Source organism: Vipera ursinii (genome assembly GCF_947247035.1).
Source record: "Vipera ursinii genome assembly, chromosome: 9".
Taxonomy (NCBI): domain Eukaryota; kingdom Metazoa; phylum Chordata; class Lepidosauria; order Squamata; family Viperidae; genus Vipera; species Vipera ursinii.
In genome coordinates, this window is record NC_139523.1 from 22,489,853 (window position 1) to 22,502,889 (window position 13,037).

A 13,037-nucleotide genomic window follows, 5' to 3' on the forward strand; every position below is an offset into this window, starting at 1 on the left:
GGGGGCAATGTGCAAGGGCTGGGCGCCTGGAACTGCGACCGTCTTGGGAGGGAAGCGGGGGCAATGTGCAAGGGCTGGGGGCTGCAACTGCGACCATCTTGGGAGGGAAGCGGGGGCAATGTGCAAGGGCTGGGGGCTGGAACTGCGGCCATCTTGGGAGGGAAGCGCGGGCAATGTGCAAGGGCTGGGGGGCTGGAACTGCGACCGTCTTGGGAGGGAAGTGGGCAATGTGCAAGGGCTGGGGGGGTGCAACTGCGGCCATCTTGGGAGGGAAGCACGGGCAATGTTTAAGGGCTGGGGGGCTGGAACTGCGACCGTCTTGGGAGGGAAGTGGGCAATGTTTAAGGGCTGGGGGGGTGGAACTGTGGCCATCTTGGGAGGGAAGCGGGGGCAATGTGCAAGGGCTGGGGGGGTGCAACTGCGGCCATCTTGGGAGGGAAGCACGGGCAATGTTTAAGGGCTGGGGGGCTGGAACTGCGACCGTCTTGGGAGGGAAGTGGGCAATGTTTAAGGGCTGGGGGGGTGGAACTGTGGCCATCTTGGGAGGGAAGCACAGGCAATGTTTAAGGGCTGGGGGGGTGGAACTGCGACCGTCTTGGGAGGGAAGTGGGCAATGTGCAAGGGCTGGGGGGGTGCAACTGCGGCCATCTTGGGAGGGAAGCACGGGCAATGTTTAAGGGCTGGGGGGCTGGAACTGCGACCGTCTTGGGAGGGAAGTGGGCAATGTTTAAGGGCTGGGGGGGTGGAACTGCGGCCATCTTGGGAGGGAAGCACGGGCAATGTTTAAGGGCTGGGGGGGTGGAACTGCGACCGTCTTGGGAGGGAAGTGGGCAATGTTTAAGGGCTGGGGGGGGTGCAACTGCGGCCATCTTGGGAGGGAAGCACGGGCAATGTTTAAGGGCTGGGGGGGTGGAACTGCGACCGTCTTGGGAGGGAAGTGTGGGCAAAAGCCACACTGGCCTTGCTGTTTACCTTTGTGCCCCCCCAGCCCGCCATCACCCCCCATCACCCCCCTCCTCCCCGCTTTTGTTTGAGTTGCAAGCCAATGTGTGTTTGTGAAGTATCCTTGAGGCGCCCGCCCCTCCCTCCCTGGTCCCCCCAACACACTCTTGCCTGACTGCCCCCCCACCAACTGGCCCCAGTGGCTGTGACCCCTTCCACCACTCCCCTCCCTCCGGTCCTGGCGAGAGAGCTGCAAGGCCCCAAAACGCGGGGTGCAGCCGCAGCCCACAGGACCTGCGATCCCCCATCGCACGATGGCCCCACAGCACTGTTCGGCCTGCTGCCCGATTGGCTGGAGGCTGCTTATCCCTGCAGTCAACGGCCCGGGAGAAAGAGTCAGCTTAATTTAGGCATGATGTTGGTTCTTAGAACCAGAAAACATTTCACTGGCCCTTTTTAATGCTGGGTGTTCTGGTGATTGATAATAGATTTTATCGTTTTCTACCTGGTGTAAATTTAGCCGTGGCAACGGTTCTTAGAACCAGAAAGAAAACCTCAGCAGCCTTTTTCAATGACCAGCATGTGGCCAGTGATTCATAAAAGATTTCTATTTTTCCGTCTGGGAATACTTTTATCCTTGGCTGTTGTTTAAAATGTGTAAGTTATGTTTTGACCGGTAAATAATCATGACACACAGTATGTGGCTGTCACCTCAATAATTTTGATTTCTTCTGTCACACACATTTATGTTTTTGTTTCTGAAATATCTCTAAATGGGATTCAGACTTGGTAACATTCTGTTTGACGTGTATGTTTTGTAATAAAGCTGAGTTTTACTCCTGATTTACTGTTGTGAAGTAGTTGTGATGCTTATGGTACACAAGATATTTTATCTTTTGTCTGTTTCTATGTATCCTTTCTGTATCCGTTCTTATCACCATCTCTGTTGTGATATCCATGTATTTGACCACTGAAGTTGCATTTTCTTTCTTCTGAGAGAAATCTTTCGATGACAACTATTGTTTCTTTTACACCTCACCTTTTTATCAAAAATGTCATTTTAAATTAGTGAACTATTTGACCCATCATGGTATTTTATCATTGTTTTTGTAATCTTTACAATGAAAAAATGTAGCTTTTTATCCTTAAAATATTGGAGGATATTTTTATGTATTTTATCTTTAGGATTTTATTATGTTTTGAATTGTGCAAACCCTTCCAGCTGGGTTATGCTTGGAAGATGTGATGCTTGTGTTAAACAACAAGGTATTTGAAACTGCTTTCAAGTCTTCCCTGACTATATTTGTGATCCTGCAGTGTTGGACACCTTGTGCTTCTACTCTTTGCTGAAGTCACTGGGGATCGTCTTTTGTAAGGATTTGGGGTTTTGGTGTATTCAGAAATGTCCTGTTCTACCAAAATAAACTTCCAATGAAATTATTTTTGCACTTTTCATAAAATTATTTTTGATTTCTCTCTCTGTGTGTGTGTGTGTGTGTGTGTGTATACACACGCACACAGAGACACAGACACACACACGTATGTATATATATGTGTGTGTATATGTATCTTTCATCAAAGGAAGGAAATGAAAGAATAAAACAGCCACTCCAGGACTTCTTTGCCAAATGTTATAGCTCACACTGGCCACAGGAGGGCAGACTTTGCTGCTTTGACTAAACTCAGTTTTATGGTTTGTTTGCTTATTATGTATATTCCTTTATCAAAGGTGTATTCTGAGTGCCCCTATGAAAAAAGCACTGAGTTGTAGGAATCACAGGGCTTTTTTTCTCATAGAACGCTCAGAACGGAGTTCCGGCACCATTTTTGGATGGAACCTTGTAGGGTAGGCAAGGCGGGTTGTATGACGTGTGTGAGTTCCGGCACCTTTTTCTTTTACAAAAAAAGCACTGAGGAATCATAATAAGCCACTAGAATTCTTGATCAGGGGTTGATGAAAGGTGTCCATATCAAAGTCCTGCCACAAGATCTCCCACTTGCTATCGGTACACCCTCCGCAAAACAACACAGCTCCATATTTTGAGCTGGAGCACAGGCTTCAACCAGAGGAGCCGGTCAAAAGGACATTCCCCCCAAATCTTGAATTTACCTAAAAGAAGGAATAGTTACTCCTTTCTGTATGTTTTTCCTTAACAGTGGAAGAAAATACAGTAAACAATTGTTTTAGGATAATAACTACTAACCTTTAATAGTAGCAACTGTGAGAGGGATCTCGGAGTCCAAGTGAACCCTCACTTGAATGTGAGCCAGCCGTGTGCTGCAGCTGCCAAAAAAGCCAACACAGTGCTAGGCTGCATTAACAGAGGGACAGAATCAAGATCACGTGAAGTGTTAATACCGCTTTACAAGGCCTTGGTAAGGCCACACCTGGAAGTTTTGGTCACCACGATGTAAAAAAGATGTCGAGACTCTAGAAAGAGTGCAGAGAAGAGCAACAAAGATGATTGGGGGACTGGAGGCTGAAACATACAAGGAACGGTTGCTGGAATTGGGTATGTCTAGTTTAATGAAGAGAAGGACGCGGGGGGACATGATAGTGGTGTTCCAGTATCTCAGGGGCTGCCACAAAGAAGAGGGGGTCAGGCTGTTCTCCAAAGCGCCCGAAGGCAGGACAAGAAGCAATGGATAGAAACTAGTCAAGGAGAGAAGCAACCTAGAACTAAGGAGAAACTTCCTGACAGTTAGAACAATTAACCAGTGGAACAACCTGCCTCCAGAGGTGGTGAATGCTCCAACACTGGAGGTATTTAAGAAGAGACTGGACAGCCATTTGTCTGAAATGGTATAGGGTTTCCTGCCTGAGCAGGAGGTTGGACTAGATGACCTCCAATGTCCCTTCCAACTTATTAAGATGCAGAACGTTGGATGGTGGGAGATAGCAGAACGAATCCCAGCGTCTTAAATGCTGGGTCTAATTCCAGATTATTATGCCGTGCAGCAAAGTCTCGGCATTCCTCGAGCGCATGGTTTATGCATACTTTGGAAATGAGAGTCCGGAGATGTCTCATGCCCCCGTGTGCCAGAGTCCTGTGCGTCAAACCCCAAACATCTGGGGATTAAAAGAGCTGCTTCATCCACCACGGCCCTTTGTCGAGGGGCAGGGAACGGTTTTGGCCTCAGTTGGCAGACAATCACGCCTCTGGAATGCTCTTTGCAAGGTTTTCTCTCAATGCCTTTTTTGGGGGGACGGAGTGCCTCACCAGCCTTGGCAATGTTTTAAGGTTTAAAGTGGAAATACTCCGTTGGCCATTCCTTTTTTTTTTTTTTTTGCTTATAGCAAGAAGTGCAGAAAAGCAGAGAAATCACCCAGGCCAATTTCAGGCTTAAAATGGATTTAAATGTAAATTAATTTAATCTGATAAACTTTGATGCCTTCCAACAGGCTGGCACTGCACGTGATGAGTATGCCCAGGGTTACTGACTTGTTTCCATTCCAGAATTCAACTTGAATTAGGCATGGAGATTTAAATAATTTGTTGGGGGAAGGGGAAGACTGCCTTAGGCATTGAGGGCCATATCTGATCCGATCAGCTGTCCTTAGGGACTAGAAACTTGGGTTAAAGAGACGGGATCTGTTGCCATGAAACTTTGCTTCTTGTTGCAAAGTTTGTAGTCGGAGCATGGGTTAATGGCCACTTCTTGCAGAGGAGGACAGTTAATTTGGGGTGAGAAACTTGGTGTGTTTTCTGCCATTCCCACGGCAGACAATGCCTGCTCTGATCACAGGGTCCTTAAGGACTAGAAACATGGAGTTAAAAGAAGCCAGATCAGCTGCCATACATATTTCCTAGTGTAAATTTTGTAACTGGAGTGTAGGATCATGGCCACATTTTACAGAATGTGATGCATAATTTAGGACTAGAAACCTGGTGTGTTTTCTCCAGTTCCCACTGCAGAGTGCCTGATCTGATTGCCATGCCCTTAAGGTCTAGAAACTTGGAGTTGAAGACCGGATGCATTGTCATACATGCTTGCTCCTTAGCACGAATTCTGTAGTTGGAGCATGGATTCATTGCAAAGCAGAGCGAATCATTTAGGCACATAATCCACATTATATTAATTTACCCCACAGTAACCTTCTAAGTAGTAAGTCATGTGTGGGTTTAAGCGACTGCTAGGGAACTGAAATTAATGCTCAGCTGCCAGGCCCTGGTACGAGGTAGCAAAGAGTGCAGGGCTGGCTGTTTTCAACAGAGAGGAAAGACAGAGTGGCTGCTGATGCTTTGGCCTCAGAGACTTGGGGGGGGAGTAGAGGCCCATTTTTGCAGAGCCCCCCCCCGGTCCGTGGAACGGAAATAATCATACTTTGGTGATGGATATGGTACATGGTTTGCATTCAAAAGAGCCCCATTCTCTGCCACTCTCTGCAAAAGGCTTCGTGGAGCAAGAGGTGGGAAAGACAATACAATCCGCGCACACAAATGCGCGCGCGCACACACACACACACACACACACACACACACAAACACAGAGCTTTAGAAGTCCAGAGAGCCACCAATTTGAGCCAAATGGATTTGCAAAAGGGAGAAGTTGCCTAAAGCTGCAGGCACCAGGCGAGGCATACATTGCATTGGGTTTGCACAAAACTGCTGTTATTCCGCGTTCAAGAGGGATGAATTTTACAAATATAGTTTTTTTTAAAAAAAAAAGCTGCAAAAGGAATGGGGTGGCAATTTCAACCAATCACTAGGAGATGGTGAGTTCTAGTCCCACTTTAGCCGTGAAAGCCGACCGGGTGACTTTGGGCCAATTGCCAGGAGATGGTGAGTTCTAGTCTGGCCTTAGCCATGAAAACCAATTGGATGACTTTGCACCAGTCCCTCTTTCTTAGTCAAACCCACATCGCAGGGTTGTTGGGAAAATAGGAATAAAAGTAGGAAACAAATAAATATACAAATATAAATGTTCCGGAGTTCTTAAAAGCTCCCTCAAGCTGAAGAAGAAGAAGAAGGATGCTAGAACTTGGGAGATGAAGAGGTGGCTGTTTTGGTGGTGCGCTCTCTCTCTCTCTCTCTCTCTCTCTCTCTCTCTCTCTCTCTCTCTCTCTCTCTCTCTCTCCCCCCCCCAGTTCGCTCTTCCTAAATCTACGGAGCAATCTTGGGCAGGGCATCTTCTCTGCCCCCACAGCCCCCAGCACAACCGGCTGTTCCCATCTGAATCCCAGCCTGGGTGTGGCCCTCGGCTGTTTTTGGGACCCGTTCCGTGCGATTGCTGCTGCAGCAGAAGAAAACATCTGGACGCAGATGTTGGCCTCTGTCCATCTCCCAGCCTGGGTTGGACGTGGCTTTTTTCTTCTTTTTTCTTTTCTTTTACCCACTGCCGTGAGGGCTTTGAAGGCTGGAGAAAAAGGAAGGCAGAAGGGAAGAGAGTAAAAGCGGGTTTGGGGGGGGGGGTTAAGAGGACGGGGTGGGATTTGCACATTCTTCATCTTTCTAAGTAGTCCCAGATAACTAACTAACTCCTCCTGCGGCTCCTCGGCATCAGGTTCACGTCCTTCAGAAGTCACCAGGGAGCGAGAGGTTTGTTTGCTTGACCTTAAATATTTGGTGACTCAAAACATGATGTAGGTTGGCCAAAAAGAAGAAGGGATTGCATTCAGCAGCTAGCAAAATCTGCAAAAGTGCTTTCTGGAGAATTTCCTCTCCTCTGTAGGGCACCAAAGTGGACTGGGCCATTCACCTGCTGAACAGAGTGCAAATAACCTCCGGAGAGAGAGTATAACGGAATAACAGATGGGACCTTGGAGGTCATCTAGTCCAACCCCCTGCTCAGGCAGGAAACCCTATACCACTTCAGACAAATGGCTTTCCAGTCTCTTCTTAAAAACTTCCAGTGATAGAGCACCCACTACTATTTCTGGAGGCAGGTTGTTCCACTGGTTAATTGTTCTAATTGTCAGGAAATTCCTCCTTAGTTCCAGGTTGCTTCTCTCCTTGACTAGTTTCCATCCGTTGCTTCTTCTCCTGCCTTCGGGCGCTTTGGAGAATATAGCTTGACTCCCTCTTCTTTCGGGCAGCCTCTGAGATATTGGAAGCATGGTTTTCATTTTCATTTTTTCAAATTAAAATTTATTATGAGATAGAATTAGAATTATTAGAATTAGAATTATTAGGATTAGAATTATTAGGATTAGAATTCATAGGATTAGGATTCTTTATTGGCCAAGTGTGATTGGACACACAAGGAATTTGTTTCCCAAAGTCTCCCAGCTGGCTTTTGTGCCTAAGGCAGGACTAGAACTCACCGTCACCTAATGATTGGCCAAAAGTCACCCAACAACCGGCTTTCGTGCCTAAGGCGGGATTCGACTCTCCCTTAATTTCCAATATATTTGTTAAAAATGCAAAACACTCTGTATCTGTTAGGGGGAAGCATGGGGGGGGCACCATGAAGTTCAGAAATGGGGGAGGGGTTTTGAATGCAAACGCAGTACTGAAATACCCTCACCAGGGGGCGCTCCAGGGACCAAAGAACCCAACGCTGGAAATTCATGGGAAAAAGTTTTTTTTTCCGAGGCGCCAAAAAACAATCCTTGCCTTTTTTTCCCTTGTGCTTCTTGGTTCCTCCACTGGCAGGAGAATGTAGGCTTGTTATCTTTGCCGCCTCGAGGGAAACTTGGTGTCCCTGGAAACTCCTTTTCAGGGTCATGTTATCAAGTCCTGGACAAGACAACGGCTGTTGTCTGCACAGAGGCCAAGATCCGCTTTGCTCCTGAGGTCAGCCAGAAAACAACAAGTGCTTTCTGAGTTCAGGAAGGAAGGAAGGAAGATACGGGGAGTCCTCAACTTACGACCGCAACTGAGCCCAAAATTTAACGTTGCTAAGTGAGAAATTTATTGAGTTTTGCCCCATTTTACGACTTTTCTCGCTACGTTTCTTAAGCGAATCACGGCAGTCGTTGAATTAGTCACCCGGTTGTTAAGTGAATCTGGCTTCCTCCATTGACTTTGCTTGCCAGGAAGGTCGCAAAAGGGGATCACATGACCCCGGGACACTGCAACTGTCATAAGTGTGAATCAGTTGTTAAGCGTCCAAATGTAAATCACGTGACCATGGGGATACTGCAACGGGGTTTTTTTTCTCTCTGTTTTTTAAAGATATGAAAAATATAAAAGTGTTGGGACGGCTTGTAGGAGGAAAAAGACCTCAATATTTAAGTGCAATTAACTTTAAGAAAATCTTAACAGGGAAAAATGTTTTTTGAACATTGCGGGGAAAACAAATTTAAATGAGAACTTTAAAAACAGAATCTATGATAAGGTGACTACGGTGATTAATTAGAAAAGAAGATTTATATTGATGTGGTTGTTACTCGTAGAAATACTAGAAAAATGGCTTTATTCAATTGTTATCTCTTAAAATTATTAAGAAATGTACTAATGTAAGGTTGATAAAAGAGAATATTATTGGAAGAAGAGAAAATCAAGCAAAGCTATTATGTGGGGTATGGAATTATAGAAATTGTTATTGGGTGCTTGTAAGTGTAAACCCAGACAACATTCTGTTTACCAAATATTAATGATGATTATGTTAAAAAGGTTAATAAAATATATTACCTAAGTGTGAAAAACGGTCATAAGACACTTTTTTCAGTGCCGTTGTAACTTCAAATGGTCACTAAGTGAATGGTTGTTAAGTCGAGGACCACCTGTACAGGAGACGGAGAGTTTTCTGAGAGTCTTCAGTGACAGATGGAAATCCAGCATGCCCACGTAGTCCTTGGCTTATGACCATTCCTGTAGTGACCGTTGGAAGTCAAAACAGCACTGGAAAAGGTGACTTATGACAGATGGATGACTCTGAGCCAATCAACCAGGAGACGGTGAGTTCTAGTCCTGACCTAGTCATCAAAGCCAGCTGCTTACTTTGGACAATCACCAGGAAATCTTATGTATGAAACCTGGCTGGGTGACTTTTAGCCAGTCACACACACACACACACACACACACACAGATCAACCCACCTCACAGGGTCGTTGTGGGGAAAATAGAAGAAGGGAAGTGTGTTTGATATATTCACCACACCTTGAATTATTTGTAGAGGAGAAAAATATTACAAAGGCAGGATATAAATAAATTGGTGGGAAAAATATCACAAAGGCAGGATATAAATAAATTGGGGGAAAAAAATCAACTTCCATAGCTGGGCCAAAGAAAGCTGATTATGACCATTAAGCGAAAGCAGAGACCTTATATCAGGGGTCTTCTAACTTGGCCCTTTTATGACTTGTGGACTTCAACTCCCAGAATTCCTCAGCCAGGCACGCTGGCTAAGGAATTCTGGGAGTTGAAGTCCACAAGTCTTAAAAGGGCCAAGTTTGCAGACCCCAAGAGCAACTCCTTTTAACTTTGAGCGTATCTTTTAGCAGATACGTAATCACTCCGGCTGTATCAGATCATTTTATCCCCTGCCCAGGACTGATCTTCACCTGTCTGACAACTGCCGGCCCAGCTTTGGCGCCAAGACTCAGCTCTGCTTGGCCCAAGGCAGTTGTGTTTCAGTGGCTTAGCTGGAGACACCCTCCGAGGGATGCAATTTTGTGTGGTTGAGCTGGCTAAAAGAGTCAGCAAAGCGGGGCATGCACGTCTCTCACTTTCAGAAAAAAGTATCCACTAAAAGAGGTGAAAGGTTTGACTTTTCATCCGCTGGTGGCTTCATCCAGCCACCTCAGTGATGGGTTGCTTGGTGAATATATATATATATATATTTAATCCCATTTATATCCCGCCCTTCTCCGAAGACTCTGGGCAGCTTACAATTTAAAGCACAAATCAATGTGCTTAGCAATAGCCTTCATTCTATGTATATGCCTGCTTATTAGGGGCTTTCACACACACACACACACACACACCCAAGCGGCATTATTACAAAGTCAGCTTATTGCCCCCAACAATCTGGGTCCTCATTTTACCTACCTCGGAAGGATGGAAGGCTGAGTCAACCTATTTGACGGGCTGCCATAAGGAAGGGAGTCAAACTATTCTCCAAAGCACCCGAAGGCAGGAGAAGAAGCAACGGATGGATACTCATCAAGGAGAGAAGCAACCTGGAATTAAGGAGAAACTTCCTGACAGTGAGAACAATTAACCAGTGGAACCACCTGCCTCCAGAAGCTGTGAATGCTCCAACACTGGAAGTTTTTAAGAAGAGACTGGACAGACATTTGTCTGAAATAGTACAAGGTTTCCTGCCTGAGCAGGGGTTTGACTAGATGACCTCCAAGGTCCCTTCCAACTCTGTTATTCTGTTATCTCTAGGGTTGGGGTTGGGGTTAGATTGGGTTTTTAAGGTGATCCTTCAAAGAAAAAAAACATTTATCCAACCGCTGTAGAGCAAGATTAAAATTGCTTTGTGGTAATTCACAGTTTTCTGATCTGCTGCCCAGTTTCTCTTTGCGGTGAGTTAAATGGATAACTGGGCAAATACGTTGTTTGAGCTTCAGCAGAAATACAGACAATGGGGCATTTTAACGCCTTTTCATCTCAACTTTCATTTATTTAAGGGGGGAGGGATGGGGGCTTGACTGCACTCTCGCCAAAGAGAGGGTTGAGGAAGAGAAATGAGGATGCAAAACGGTAGAGAAGACTAACAAGAAATTAGCCCCAAACTTTTTAAGATTCCTCAGAATTCTTTCTCCGATCTCCTGCAATGGGAAAAAATGGCATTCTCTAAATTTTAGTGTTGTTAGCTTTCCAGGTTTTTCTGATTCTATCTCAAAACGTTGCTTTGGGACAAGGGGAGGGCAAACAAGTGGGTTGGGCTGGATGACCTCCGAGAACCCTTCCATCCCTTCCATTCTGTCTTTAAACCAATTCCACAGCAAAGGCTGCCCAGGTGAGTTGCCTGAGACTACAATTCCCAGCATCCTCTGGGACAAGCCGTAGCCAGTAATCCATTTTCAAACCGGTTCTCTCCTCCAATGAGATACATTAAAGGCCTGGAGGCTAAAACATATGAAGAACAGTTGCAGGACTTGGGAATGGCTCGTCTAGTGAAAAGAAAGACTGGGGGCGGCAGGGGGGGGAAGACATGATAGCTGTATTCCAGTGTTTGAGGGGCCGCCACAAAGAAGAGGGGGTCCACCTCTTCTCCAAAGCACCAGAGGGCAGGAGAAGAAACTAATCAAGGAGAGAAGCAACCTGGAATGAAGGAGAAATTTCCTGACACTGAGAACAATTAATCATTGGAACAGGTTGCCTTGAGAAGTTGTGGGTGCTCCATCCTTGGAGGGTTTTTTTTTTTTTGAGAAGAGGCTGGGCAGCCCCTTGTCTGAAACTGTACAGGGTCTCCTGTTTGAGCCAGGCGGTTGGACTAGATGACCTCCGAGGTCCCTTCCAGCTCAATTCTGAATTTGACGTCTACCCATTTTAAAGTTGCTGAGGTTGACATACGCCGACCTCCGTGATGCTAAATGAAGTAACTGTTGTTAGGGGAGTCATTCTGGTCAGATCACTTTCTCATCCCTCCTTCAAAATGTTGGCTTGTCTGAGTCACTCACGGGAGAACAAGTACAGGCAGGTTGGGAAGATCAGCAATTGTCCCTTCCGAGGGGGATTGTGTAAGATGAGCGAATTGTTCTAAACAGAAACGGTGGGGTGAGACATTCCTTTCGGGCGCGTTAGGCTAAAGTAGTTTACAGAAAACCCATACCGAAGGTTTGATTCCATCCGCTGAATTACAGCAGAAAATACCCCGAAATTTCCCATTGTTTACCAAGCAGCATCCGGCCCGGTCTGTCTCCTCCACAACTGTAGATTCCGGGGTGTGTGTGTGTGTGTGTGTGTGTGTGTTTCTCTCTCTTCTGAAAATCAAGGCAGAAATATCTTCAAGAGGAATTTGTGTTCCAGAAAATTGGGAATTACTGATTGACTGAAGCTCCCAGACTGGTCTTTGACCCTCATAAAAGTTGACGGACAGAGTGTCTTAGCCGGGCATAAAGCAACGTTAAATTCTGGTTGTTGTTATATATTTTTTTCCTTGACTTTTTTTGCACTTAATGGGCAAGGTTGCCTCTGGTGGGTCTGGAAAGTTGGGGGAATTTTTTTCTCTCCTGTTTTTCCTTTTTTTTTGCTCTTTTCTCAGGGCGCTCCCATCCAGCCTGTCTCCCTCGCTGGGGTGTTCTTGCCAAGTCCTCTTTGCAGAATGTGGGTGAGTGTAACTTTAAGGAAAATTCTTTTCTGCTTTCTCCTTTTGTCCTCCTCTCCTTAACCCTTCAGCAGCCGGATGGAATTTGGACCCTTTTTTCTCTGCTCTTTCTAGTTTTTCCAAGGCAAGCCACCCACCCACTGCCCCAAATCTGCCGGCTATGCTAATCTGTCAGGCCTCTTCTTCTTCTGCTGCTGCTGCTGTTTTGCTATCGCACAAGGTTGCGGCTGTGTGTAGGAGTGTCTGTGTCAGGGAGTGAGCCAAGAAAGGGAAGCAAGCTCTTCCCCCCCCCCACACACACTTCTCTCTCATTCACTCAGCTCAGAGACGCTGACTCTCTTGAGTAAGCAAGTTTATTGTAGGGTCTGAGTAGACTCATCGGAGCTCAGAAGTTGGAGGAACCCAAGATCGAACCCAGGAGAAGAATAATTTTTTAAAAAAAGCTGTTCCTCCCACATCAGGGGAGCAGAGCTGAGAAGAATTGCAATGTTGCCCAGCCGGACCAGGAAAGCCAAATTCATGCAGGAATTTTGAAAGGGGAGTGGGGTGTGTGTGTGTGCGCGCGAAATTCCCTGGGACGGTCCCTAAAATTGCCTCCTTCTTCTTCTTCTTCTTTTTAAATGAGCAGAGAAACGTTTTGAGTTGAGGAATTACTCCAGGCTTTTGGCAGGAGTTTCGGGCACGCCGTGGGGAAGGGAGAATCACTTTGGATCTATCGCTCGCCTGACCCTCTTGGGTGCTGACTTCACCGTGGATTTCTTTCGTCACTTGTTTTCGGACTCCAGTGACAATTCCTTCGGCCGCTTTTTAATGGTTGGGTGAAGGCGGAATCCTGCTGCAGCTGGGGAAGAGATCTGATTTTCCCAACCGATTTTTCTGGAATTTTTTTTTCCCCCTCCCCTCCTCGTCTTCCACCCATGAGCCACTAA